This window comes from Marmota flaviventris, chromosome 5, assembly GCF_047511675.1.
Source record: "Marmota flaviventris isolate mMarFla1 chromosome 5, mMarFla1.hap1, whole genome shotgun sequence".
In the NCBI taxonomy this organism is placed as follows: domain Eukaryota; kingdom Metazoa; phylum Chordata; class Mammalia; order Rodentia; family Sciuridae; genus Marmota; species Marmota flaviventris.
The window spans coordinates 36,390,485-36,403,200 of NC_092502.1; the positions used below are offsets into that span (position 1 = coordinate 36,390,485).

Sequence of the window (12,716 nt, forward strand, 5' to 3'; positions counted from 1 at the left end):
AACGAGCTTCAAAATGGATGAAGCAAAACAGACAGAACTAAAATCAAAGTAGACAAATTCACAAATATAAAGACTTTTAACACACTTCTCTCATTCTTAGAATTAATAGAAATCAGCTCTAAAAAATAAATCTACTAATAAATAAAACTAATAACCCCCATACAAATACATCAACAGATATATTAATTGTAAATAGTATAAATATACTGATTAAAAGACAAAAAAGCATCAGGATGGGTTTATTGATTGATTGATATTTTTAGATAGAGAAGAACTGAACAGCAACAGCAACCAACTGGATCCAATTGACATTTACAGAACAGTCACCCCAAAAGAAAAGCAGAGCACACATTCTTTTTAAGTGCATGTGAAATATTCACCAAAATAAAATCATATCTGGGAACATAAAATTCACTTTAACAATTATAAAAGCATCAAATGCATACAAATATTTTCTGACAATAATGCACTTTGATTAAAAATCAAATATAGAACAATAACAGAAAAATCTGCACACATTTACTTGTAAACATTCCTAAGTTTATAGGTAAGAGAGAGAGAAATTTGAAAATATTTTTAAATGAAAATGCAGTATTTCAAAATTTGTAGGAAATACCTAAAACAGTACCTAAAAAGGCTAAATTCTTACATTAGAAAGGAAGAAAGTTCCCTAATCAGTAATTGAAATTGTTACTTTAAGAAACTAGAAAAAAAAAAACAAGACAGACCCAAAGCAAGCCAAATAAAAGAAACAATGAAGATCAGTATAGAAATTAATGACCCTTGGGCTGGGGTTGTAGCTCGGCGGTAGAGCGCTTGCCTCACACGTGCAAAACCCTGGGTTCGATCCTCAGCACTACACAAATAAATAAATAAATGAAATAAAGATAGTGTGTCCAACTACAATAAATAAAAAAGAAAGAAAGAAAAAGAAATTAATGACCCTGAAATCAGGTCCTCTGCCTTCAGAATTGCTGACCCATCTGGTCAGTATTTGCCTCCCAAAAGATACACTGGGCAAGGCAGAGGGAGAACCCTCTCCCACCTACTGCCAATCCCTATTTTTCAGGGCCTCCCTGCAACTTTCTCTCCCCCAAGCCTAGGAAGCATTTTTCTAATCTGGGGGCTATAAAGGAATTTTGTCTTTTTTCTTTTTAGTTGTACATATTTAAGGTATATAACATTAGTGTTGATAGACATAAATATAAGTGTATTGATTATTATAGCCAAACAAATTTATATATTCATCCTCTCACATAGTTCATTGTTGTTGTTTTAATGGTTAAGAACACCTAAAATCTCCTGTCTTAGTCAATTTCCAGTATACAAAAAATCCTGTTAACTTTACTGGAGGATCTTTGCCTTTATCCATAATGGTTTTCCCACACTTATAAAACTTGAAATCCCAAAAGAAGAGTTCTGTTTTTCTCTGTTCTTTGCAGCTACTTCCTCCCCAGTGCTCTTGGACAGGCTGGCTGTGTGAGAGGGGAAAAGGGAATGTTGGTGGGAAGTCGTCCGTATTTTCTTTATGCTATTAGTATTTTATTTTATTAGTTTTCACTATTTTAAGTGATGTTCCTCCTCCTCTTCTCCCTTCAATATCCACAATTTTCCAGGGTCACATCAAATGCTGGCATGTACCCCTTTCTCAATTTCCTGTCATCGCTCCTGTTGACACATTTCCTGAGTATTGCCACATTATGCTATGTTGTAAATACAGATGCTATAACCTGAATATCAGCATAGCAAAGAAAATGCCTTGATGCCCTTGTAGGAAACATTTATGAATCTACACTAGGGATTTGCCTGGCCTGTATAGGCAGGCTCTTAAGCTGTGTAAAGATTGTTGCCGGTGTAGGACTCTTAGCACTATAGATGTTCTTCTACTCACTTTTCCCCTCACTTCTCTATACAGAGGTTCATTTTGTATTTCTTAGCTTCCAAAACATTTTCAAATCTTTCTATCACTGCATCATTGGAGACAGGCATATCATATATGACTAACTGAAATGAAGAGCAGTTTTTTCTTCCAAGAGGCAAAGCCTGTGTGGGATGATGGGGATGCTGGAATTGGTATTGGGGTAGAAGTCTAGATACGAGCAGAGCAGAAGTCTCCTTACTTCAGGAAGTCGGGTATAGTGATCCCAGGTGGTGAAGCAATGGTCAAAATATGTCACCAACAAAGGAGATTTGTCATCAGTGGGGAGTCTCCCCTTGCCCACAGCCTGAGAAAAACCCTTTGACTAAGAGAGTAACAGCAATATAATATATTGATCACCCTGGTGCCCAGGAGCAGAGGGTGATCAATCTGAAGGCCCCAGAGAACAACTGCACATGGAATGTGCTATGATTTGTATATAACTGGTTTGTCTTGTCTGAAACTCATGTTGAAGTATAATCCCCATTATGAGATATTAAGAGGTGAGACCTTTAAAAAAGGAGTAAGTCTCTGACCTCATGAATGGATTAGTCCATTTATGCAATAATGAATGAATGGATTCATGGGCTAGTGGGTTATCTTGAGAGTGGGTTTTCTGTGAAAGCCAGTTGGGCTAGTACTCTCACACGCTCCCTTTCACCATGTGATGCCCTGCACCATCTTGGGAATCTGCCAGCAATAAGGGCATCGTTACCAGATACAACCCCTTGGTCTTGTTCCAGAATCATGAGCCAAAATCAACCTCTTTTCTTTTTAACTTGCCCAGTCTGTGATGTTGTATTATTAGCAACAGAAAACAAAGACAGAAGGCAGAGCTTGCTCTATTGGACCATGGAGGCTTTGCTGACCTCTATCTGTTGTTCTGCCCTAGTTGGAGCCAAATGGCTTCTTTCAGTAGGACCCTGGGTGAGAGTGAGAAGTGCTGACCTGAATCACCAAAAACAGAGATTTACAGGAAACACTCCAAGTTAGTAAGGAAATGGTATCCAGAGACACTTACACTGACATATCCCTGTCCACCCTCCATGGGTTACACATCTGTGTTCATAAGGGATTTTTAAAGCTCATTTTATTAGCCTGGGTAAGTCACAAAAGTCCAAGTTGTTATAATAATAATTTATTATTATTTAAATTACAAATGTGCTTATAGACTCTTTTGTGTTTGATTCATTTTTTTTAATTAATGAGGGGGAAATATTGAAAGGACATTTCTCCATGTTAGTCTCCAAACAAGGCCCGGGATTTACTTTAATCATATAACCTGCATCATCGGTTCAGGGGGAGGAGGGGATGCTGCACTCTTTGGTCAGGTTTACTTACACCCATCCTGCTTCTCTAGCTCCCCTACCCAGGGTCCCAGCCAATGAGGAGAAATGGTTCCTGGAAGTGAGGAAGCATCAGGAAATTGAAATAACATCCCTTCAATATGGTTTGAGGAAGCAATTAGGTGGTATATCTCAACTTCTATAAAAGAGATGGTATCTTTTGACCCAGTTCCTCTCCTTCTAGAAGTGTCTTGGGAAATCATTGAGAATGTGGTCCAGGGAAGAAGAGGACGTTTTCACTCTGTGGAAAGCTCTATTTTCAGTTGCCAATCTTCTGTGGGTCTTTGGTGCTGTTCACTTGTACTGGACAGGTCCCTTCAAGTCAGGCCCTGAGCTTTCAGAAACTGCTTCTGGAGGTGTGGAAACAGCAGGATCTGTCAGCTGGTAACCGAGGGCCATTTGGAGTCCAAAATAACTCAGCCCAGTGCTCCACTCCCCACCAAGTCTGTCAGGTGGCCTCCTAGAGGCAAAGCCAGGTGCATTCCCAATCTTGGCAAGCACGGTCGCGAGCTCAGGAGTACATCCCAGTACCCTCATAGCATCCCTTCAGACACCAAGGAACAGGGAGGAGACTTTCAGAGGACCCAAACTGCAATAAGATGTGCCTCAGCTTTAGGCTTTGCCAGAAGGGAAAGAGGAGGACCCCAGAGTTTGTTGGGCTCTGCACTGCTCAGAGCAGCTGTGTATGAACTGGCATGATCCAGGTCCAAGTGTGGGGAGTGGGGCTGGTCAAAGGTTCTGATGCAAAGTGTGAGGAGGGCTGAGCTGTGGGCTGGAGCTTCTCCTTCATGAGAATCCAACAGGGCATGCTTAGGGAGCTCCGCAACCCCTGGAGACTGGGCCACTTTGGGGTTTCCTAGTATTCAGGTGGCCCTCCCCAGCTCCCAGCCCCTTATCCCAGCTCCCCTGTTGAATCTCCAGGCCATATCTGTTCTCTACTTAACCTTGACCAATTCTTCTTCACAGAACCATGCCCAGGAGTTGGACCTAGAGTTGGGAGCCCAGGCATCCAGGGACGTCCACTAGTCACCAGCAGTGACCTTGTCCACCCACATTACCTCTCAGGGGCCAGGTATGTTCCTCTGTGAAGTGAGCAATCATTCCCATATAGTTGTTTTAAGTACTGAGTGATAGAAAACAGAAGACACATACGCATGATACAGAGTTTTTCTTCTTTGAATTAAAACTCCTGGAGGTCAGAACCTGAATGGGGGAAGTGAGGCAGGTGCTTCACCCAGGACCCTTGGAAACAGGCCTTAGTTCAGTTCCCTACCTCCTAATACAAAGGAGATGGTCCTTGTTCCTGAAGGAGCAGCAGAAGCTGTCTCAAGCAAAGATGCTAATGTGACTCCCTCAATGATGCCCTGAGCCATCAGATACTACCCAGGGGGCACTACTGCCTTGGCCACTGTGATAAAGTAAGGAATGCAGGCCTCTTCTGAGAGCTTCTGGGGCCCCTGCAGAGAATGGAGTATAACTGAATGGAGACTGAAACAGGAGCTCTGAGGAGGCCAAGCTGCTCGGATCTTTCTCATGGCAGGGGAAGGAAGAGGCCATAAGTTCCTGGTGCTTCCAGACATTTGTAGAGCTATAAGGCCAGCATCGCACTCTACTACTGAGCTAAGCTTCCAGCCCTATTCCAAAAATTTTACAAAGATATAATGGGGAAAAGGAAAGCGAGTTATTGGGCAAGAATGTCTAAAATTCTACACATACTATGGCAAGAGCAGAATAGCTCTGATTTGGAGATGTGGGCTGTCCTATTTCTTTTTTGGTTGCTATACCAGAATACCTGAGAACGGATCATTTATTTAAAAAAAATAGAGTTTTATTTTGGCTCATGGTTCTGGAAGTTGGGTCGTCTAAAATCGTGATTCTTATGAGGACCTCATGCTGTTTTAATTCCTGGTAGCAAGCCAAGGAGCAAATGAGTTTGTGTGGAAGAGGAGAAATCACATTCTATAAGGATTCACTCTCCAGGTAACCAATCCAATCCCATGAGAAAGGCATTAATACCTTTTAACTATCTAATCAGCCTAAATGCCCCACCTATCAGCATAGCCACTATGGCAATCAAGTTGCAGAGAGGATCAACAATATTCAGTCCAGAGCATGAGACTACTATTACCTTCAAGGCCAGCTCAGCAGGGATAATTCCCAGTAGCTATTGATGCCTGGTTGCAGAAAGTCCAGCTAGCAGGCTGGATGAGAAAGATAGTGGGTTATCTGGGCCACAGCCAGCATGGAAATTCTGGTGGACCAGGGGAGCAGAGGCAGCAAGTCTTTTGGGCACAGAGCCTCAGATAGCAGGTGGAACAGTTACCACCTGTATTGTAGTTCCAGCCCCTGGCAGGCAGTGAGTTCCCAAGAGGAGAGCTGACCTTGGGGACCCAGTCTTCTCTATGGCAGGTGGTGTGATGTTTGCTTTGTTACTCGATCTCATTGGCATTTCTCCCTGTTCTGAGCAGGTGAGGACACTTGTCAGAACTCAGGGGAGTAACTTCCTGGCATGACAGTAGTCCTCACAGGGCCCTCCTCCTGCAGTATCCTTTGCTTCTGTCCCTTCCACCTGCTTAGCCCAGTGCCTGCTCAGGAAAGTTTGCCTGGAGAATATGCCCTCTCTAGTCCCCAGGAAGTAGTGAGAACAACATTGCCTTGACCAGCCACCTGCAGGATGGGGATTATAAATTGGCCACCTGGGAGCTAGAGATGTCATTTCTAAATGTACTTTTGAAATGCCTCACAGCATGGCCTCCAAGGTGGCTTTCTTAAAAAGCAGAATTATAGTGAGCCCTCTGTATCTGCAAATTCTGCATCCATGGATCCCACCAACTACAGACAGAAAATATTTAGAAAAATATTGTGTCTGTTCAAAATACAAACAAACGTTTTTCTTATTTTTCCCTAAATAATACAGTAAAATGATTGTTACATGACACTTACATTGCATTACATATTATTAGAGGTGGTTATAATATATATCATATATATTAGAGATGGTTTAAAGTATACAAGAGTATGAGTGTAAGTTATATGCAAATACTACATCTCTTCTTTTTTCCAATATTGAAAATGGAACCATGGATGTTCTACCACTGAACTATATCCCCAGCCCTTTTTATTTTTTGTTTTGAGATGAGGTCTTGCTAGGTTTCCAGGCTGGCCCCAACCTCACCAACCTTCAACCTCAGCCTCCTGAGTAACTTGGGTAATAGGTGTGCATCACTGCCCAGCCAATACTACATTTTTTTAAATAAAAGGGACTTGAGCATCTATGCATTCTAGTATCCACAGAGATCTTGGAACCACTTCCCATGGATATCAAGGGAAAACTATACCGACCACTCTGAAAGTCAGAATAGAAACATGAGAGTTGGGTCCTGGTGTCCCTTAAACCTGGAAAGTGTGGGCATGTGATCAGCCCCTTGGGAGTCCAGCAAAGCCTGTGTTTTTTCATCACCACATCCCAGGCTACTCTCTAAAAGCCTCACACTGAGGAGAAGTGACAGAGCCTTTAGCACTTTCTTTTTTTTTTTTTTTAATTATTTTTTATTGGTTGTTCAAAACATTACAAAGCTCTTGACATATCATATTTCATACATTAGATTCAAGTTGGTTATGAACTCCCAATTTTACCCCAAATACAGATTGCAGAATCACATCGGTTACACATCCACATTTTTACATAATGCCCTATTAGTAACTGTTGTATTCTGCTACCTTTCCTATCCTCTACTATCCCCCCTGCCCTCCCCTCCCATCTTCTCTCTCTACCCCATCTACTGTAATTCATTTCTCTCCTTGTTTATTTTCCCATTCCCCTCACAACCTCTTATATGTAATTTTGTATAACAATGAGGGTCTCCCTCCATTACCATGCAATTTCCCTTTTCTCTCCCTTTCCCTCCCACCTCATGACTCTGTTTAATGTTAATCTTTTCTTCCTGCTCTTCCTCCCTGCTCTGTTCTTAGTTGCTCTCATTATATCAATGAAGACATTTGGTATTTGTTTTTTAGGGATTGGCTAGCTTCACTAAGCATAATCTGCTCTAGTGCCATCCATTTCCCTGCAAATTCCATGATTTTGTCATTTTTCATGAAATTCATATGGAAAAATAAAAGACCCAGAATAGCAAAAGCAATTCTAAGCAGGAAGTGTGAATCAGGCGGTATAGCAATACCAGATTTCAAACTATATTACAGAGCAATAGTAACAAAAACAGCATGGTACTGGTACCAAAACAGGCGGGTGGACCAATGGTACAGAATAGAGGACACAGAGACTAATCCACAAAGCTACAACTACCTTATATTTGATAAAGGAGCTAAAAGCATGCAATGGAGGAAGGATAGCATCTTCAACAAATGGTGCTGGGAAAACTGGAAATTCATATGCAACAAAATGAAACTGAATCCCCTCCTCTTGCCATGCACAAAAGTTAACTCAAAGTGGATCAAGGACCTAGATATCAAATCAGAGACTCTGCGTCTGATAGAAGAAAAAGTTGGCTCCGATCTACATATTGTGGGGTCGGGCTCCAAATTCCTTAACAGGACACCCATAGCACAAGAGTTAATAACAAGAATCAACAAATGGGACTTACTTAAACTGAAAAGTTTTTTCTCAGCAAGAGAAACAATAAGAGATGTAAATAGGGAGCCTACATCATGGGAACAAATTTTTACTCCTCACACTTCAGATAGAGCCCTAATATCCAGAGTATACAAAGAACTCAAAAAATTAGACAATAAGATAACAAATAACTCAATCAACAAATGGGCCAAGGACCTGAACAGACACTTCTCAGAGGAGGACATACAATCAATCAACAAGTACATGAAAAAATGCTCACCATCTCTAGCAGTCAGAGAAATGCAAATCAAAACCACCCTAAGATACCATCTCACTCCAGTAAGATTGGCAGCCATTATGAAATCAAACAACAATTAGTGCTGGCGAGGATGTGGGGAAAAGGGTACACTTGTACATTGCTGGTGGGACTGCAAACTGGTGCGGCCAATTTGGAAAGCAGTATGGAGATTCCTGGGAAAGCTGGGAATGGAACCACCATTTGACCCAGCTATTGCCCTTCTCGGACTATTCCCTGAAGACCTTAAAAGAGCGTACTACAGGGATACTGCCACATCGATGTTCATATTAGCACAATTCACAATTGCTAGACTGTGGAACCAACCCAGATGCCCTTCAATAGAGGAATGGATAAAAAAAAATGTGGCATTTGCCTTTAGCACTTTCTTGCCCTGTGTTTTTGTATGGTTGGATGAAGATGAAAGGTACATTCCTAGTACCTTCATCTCTGTCAAAAGCAGGGAAATGAAAAACCCAGCTCTCCTCTAGGCTGTGACTTCTTAACAGTCCCCAGCCCCATCATACTCTTGTCCCTGTAGACATCTTCCAGTCTCCCAGACAGGAGTTAGGCTTAGGTCATCCTGTCCCAGAAACTTTGACAGTGCCAGAGTCCAAGAGCAGAATGGGTTCTGTGCCTGTCAGCATGACCTAGAGAAGGAAGCATCCCAGTTGGGCATTGGTGGAGGTCAGGATGCCCCCCATTTCAGGGCAAATTGTGGGGGTCCTCTCCCTTCTGTCCACCTTCTTTTCTGTAACCAAATCCCAGGCAACCCATGCTAGGTGTCCCCTTAACTGTTGCATGAGCCTGAGGACCTCTAGCTATGGACCTGATGCAGGATGAGGAGACCTACATGTACCTAGGCAATGGGAATAGATGTAGGCAGAGAAACTGAGGCAGAAGTGCATGCCTAGACCAAAGGCAGGAAGGGGAAATCTGACACAGAAGCCATTCCAGCCTCCTCCCACAGCTAGCCTGCCACAGGTTTGGCTCTTATGTCAGGTCTCCACCAGCTGGATCTTCCAGGAAGGCATCTTATTGGCCCAGACTTGGCTGGTGCCCACCTCTTGGCCAGGGGAGGATGGTGCCTCCACTGACTATCTCAGCAAGACAGTTGCTTTTTCATCAGAGAATGATATTATTTCCCAAAGCAAAAATCTAAAGGTCTAGCCAGAGAGAAAAAAAAAAAAACTGGATGCTAAGAAGGCAAATCAAACAGACAGAAGCTCTAGGAGGGGCAAATTTGGGTCCAAGCTCAGGTCTAGGATGGAAAGAGAACTAGACCCTCGGAGGGGCTGCAGGAGGCTCAAGATTGACATGTGGTACTTGGCTCTGCAGTACATATACTAAAGTTGAAACGATACAGAGATCAGCATGGCCCCTGCACAAGGATGACAGGCAGATTAATGAAGCATTCCATATTAAAAAATATATATATATATATATATATGTGGGATAACCTTGGCACAGGGCCCTGGGGAACCAAACACATTGCTTGGGGAACTGGCCTGTCCCAGGAGGGCTGTTGTAACCAAAAGGCCAGCTAATATGTCCTCCTCTGTTCATGTCCAGGGCACACTCAGGAGTTTGACTGTGTCCTTTTAGCTCTGTAGCTTGGGGACAGAAGCATCAATGCCTATGTGGGTGATTGGCAAGAACAAGGAGTGGACCTCAGAAACACCTGTCTATTCTCAAATTGCATCTCTGCCAGGTATACTTGGCATGTGAGCTGGCTGCCTGCCTTTCACTCTCTAAGCCTCAGTTTCCTTACAGGTGAGGTGGGAGAACTATAGGATGATTTGGAGGTCAGGCAGAGAGGAATGGCCCTGTGAACTCTCCCCGGCCAGCTCCTCAAGCATTAGCCCAGCTCCTCCCTCGCACTGGCCCCACTGCTTGAATGCCTGGTATGTTCGCCAGCTCTTCATCTCCATCTGCACTAATTTGTCTTCAACCACTCTTACCTGTATCACGGGAGTCACTTAAACACGACACGTCTTTACTAAGCACGCTATGTTCTGGGTACAGGGTCAGGCCTTTGGGGTGTAACAGTGAGCAAGCCAGTCTACTTTTAGAGAGCATAGCAAGATTAAAGCCAGTGTGGGGTCTTGGGGGATGGAGAGTTGGGATCCTGGGGAGTCACGAGGGGGCAGCCTGGACAAGACCATCGATGTGTGTTTGAGCTTGTCAAGGAATTCACCCTGGTCATAGGGGACCCTCGCCAGGGGTGGTCAAAAAGTAGACTTTGCAGCTCAAACCTTGGCTCAGCCACTTCAGTTTTGTGCCAGAGCAAGGCATTACCTCTCAGTAAATGTCCCCTTGGTATCCTTGTCACAGGGTGGGCATGTACCCCCAACCCTACTCACCATTCACACAGCCCCAAAATATGTCCAGGTGTTCCTGGGGTCTTTCATCCTGGAGGCTGCATCTGAGCACCCAGCTTTACATTCAGCTTGAATGAATGACACTAAAATAATAACAGGGCAAGCAGAGGGCATGTCAACGATGCATTTGTCAGTGCCCCAGTACAGTCTTTGCCCACATGAACATTATCATTTGTATCCTGTGCAATTTTCTCTCCTGATGTTTTAATCTCATTATGCTATAACCATTTTCTTTGTTATTACTGGATGTTCATAACCATAATTTCAACAGCGAAAGAAAATCCACCGATGGGTGTGTGATTGTCTCCTTGTCTGTTCTTGTTCATCATCTTACAGCATTCTAGACTGAGTTCGCTCTTTACAATTAAAGCAAATAATTTTTTCCAGAGCTTTTTTCCTCTAGGTTAATCTCATGGAGTAAATTGCCAAGAATTTGATGAGGGTGAAAAGACCTAAGAACATAAGGATCTTGGCACATCAATCTTGATACAATTTAAAGGGAGTGTGACACTGTACACCTCACCTCCAGTAATGTTTCAGGGGCTACTCCAACATGCCTGCCAGCATTGGTTATTTTATTGTCTTATTTATTTCATGGATACTGCTATAGTTTGGATCTTAAGTTTTCCCCAAAGGTCCACATGTTAAAGATTTTGTCCCCAGCATCGTGCTATTGGGAAGGAATAAAAATTTTTTAAATTATTATTATTATTATTTTTTCTTGCCAGGTGTGGTGGCTCACACTTGTAATCCCAGCATCTCAGGAGAATCATGAGTTCAAAACCAGCCTCTGCAAATTGGCAAGGCCCTAAACAACTTAGCAAGACTCTGTCTCAAAACAAAAAGGGCTGGGATGTGACTCAGTGGTTAAGCACTCTTGGGTTCAATCCGATGTACCCCCCCCCCAAAAAAAAAAAAGACTAAATACTAATCCATTTGTATGGATAGACTACATTTTATTTATCCATCAGTGGACACTTCAACTGCTTTATCATTGACTTCAGATTTTTTTAAGTGCTGTTGATCAAACCCAGAGCTTTGAGCATGCTAAGCGAGTACTCTACTACTGAGCCATATCCCCAGACTTCATCACTGGCTTTTAAAATTACTCTCAGATGCCTGGTGTAGTGGTGCACATCTGTAATTTCAGCTACTTGGGAGGATGAAGCAGGAGGATCACAAGTTCAAGGTTGGCCTGGGAAACTTAGCAAGACCCTGTCTGAAAATTTAAAAAAATAATAAAAATAAAAAGGGATGGGGTAGAGCATCCTAGACTCAGTCCCTAATATCACAAAAATTAAAAAATTACTCCAGGATAGTCAAACAATGGAATATTATGAGGCAGAAAAAAAGTCTCCTGTCCTGCTATGGAAAGATCTCCCAAATGCATTGTTAATGGAAAGAGACCAGCACAGGACAGTGTGGATTCGCTGCTAGTTTTTTGTATAATAAAGAGGGGGACTATATATATTTATATTTCCTTGTCCTTGTCCAAAACTAATGAAAGCAAGTACAAGAGGGGTTGGGCTGAGACTTCCATCTCCACAGGCCTCTTTGGCTGTGGTTTTGCACACAGGAACATGATGCACCCCATCATTCTGCATTCTCCCTGATCTCCAGTGGTGGCAGCTCTTATCTCATTTTCTCTTGAATAGTCTCCTGAGATCATCCAACCACAACCAGAGAGTTGCCACTCCTGAAAGAGCATGTTCCCCAGTGGGACAGTCTCTGTGTATAATTTTGCCTGTATATTGTCAGCTTTCCTTCACCAGCCCCATGAGGCTGTGCTTTGACCCTCAGTGCCTAGAATGGTGCCAGGAGTCCCTCCATGCATGTATGCAATACCCCTGACAAGCAGAAGAAACCCAGGCCTGGGACCAGCTGGAGACACAATGGGTATTTGGAGGTCAGAGGGCTCCCAGCAGCCCGTCCCCTCTTTATGCATCCCTATGGGTCATGATGGTTTTGCAACTCTCAGCCCCAGTCCCCAGGCTGATCTAGCTGCTCCAAAGCACTGCTGAGCCTGAGAACCATCCTTACTAACCCAACCCCATCCATTGTGCCCAGTGCCCTGCATAGAGCGCCTAGTTCCAGGCCACCCCCCCACCCAAGGTACTCTGAGAGCTTCCAGGGTCACTTCTTGAAGGACTCTTACTCAGAAGGGCCCCTCTCTGGCTCCTTCCACCATCTGCCCTGCCCTGCA

The 12,716-nt window shown here is 43.2% G+C and overlaps 1 protein-coding gene and 1 non-coding gene across 5 annotated transcripts in view; both read left to right on the forward strand.

The window, feature by feature from the left end:
- The window catches only part of Rasgef1c (RasGEF domain family member 1C), an 83,756-nt gene that overhangs the window by 36,930 nt on the left and 34,110 nt on the right, over window positions 1-12,716 (forward strand). Inside the window, exons 2-3 of one of the 4 annotated variants that reach the window (XM_027953350.2) lie at window positions 4,231-4,336; window positions 5,177-5,244. The gene's annotated coding sequence lies outside the window, so the exon portion shown is untranslated. Of the gene's footprint in view, window positions 1-3,349; window positions 3,387-4,230; window positions 4,337-5,176; window positions 5,245-12,716 lie in introns of those variants that run through there. The other 3 variants (XM_071612150.1, XM_071612148.1, XM_027953349.2) reach the window with 3 other exon arrangements.
- Window positions 9,455-9,558, forward strand: LOC114106436 (U6 spliceosomal RNA). The gene has a single exon (XR_003585188.1). It is a non-coding gene; the product is annotated as a U6 spliceosomal RNA (small nuclear RNA).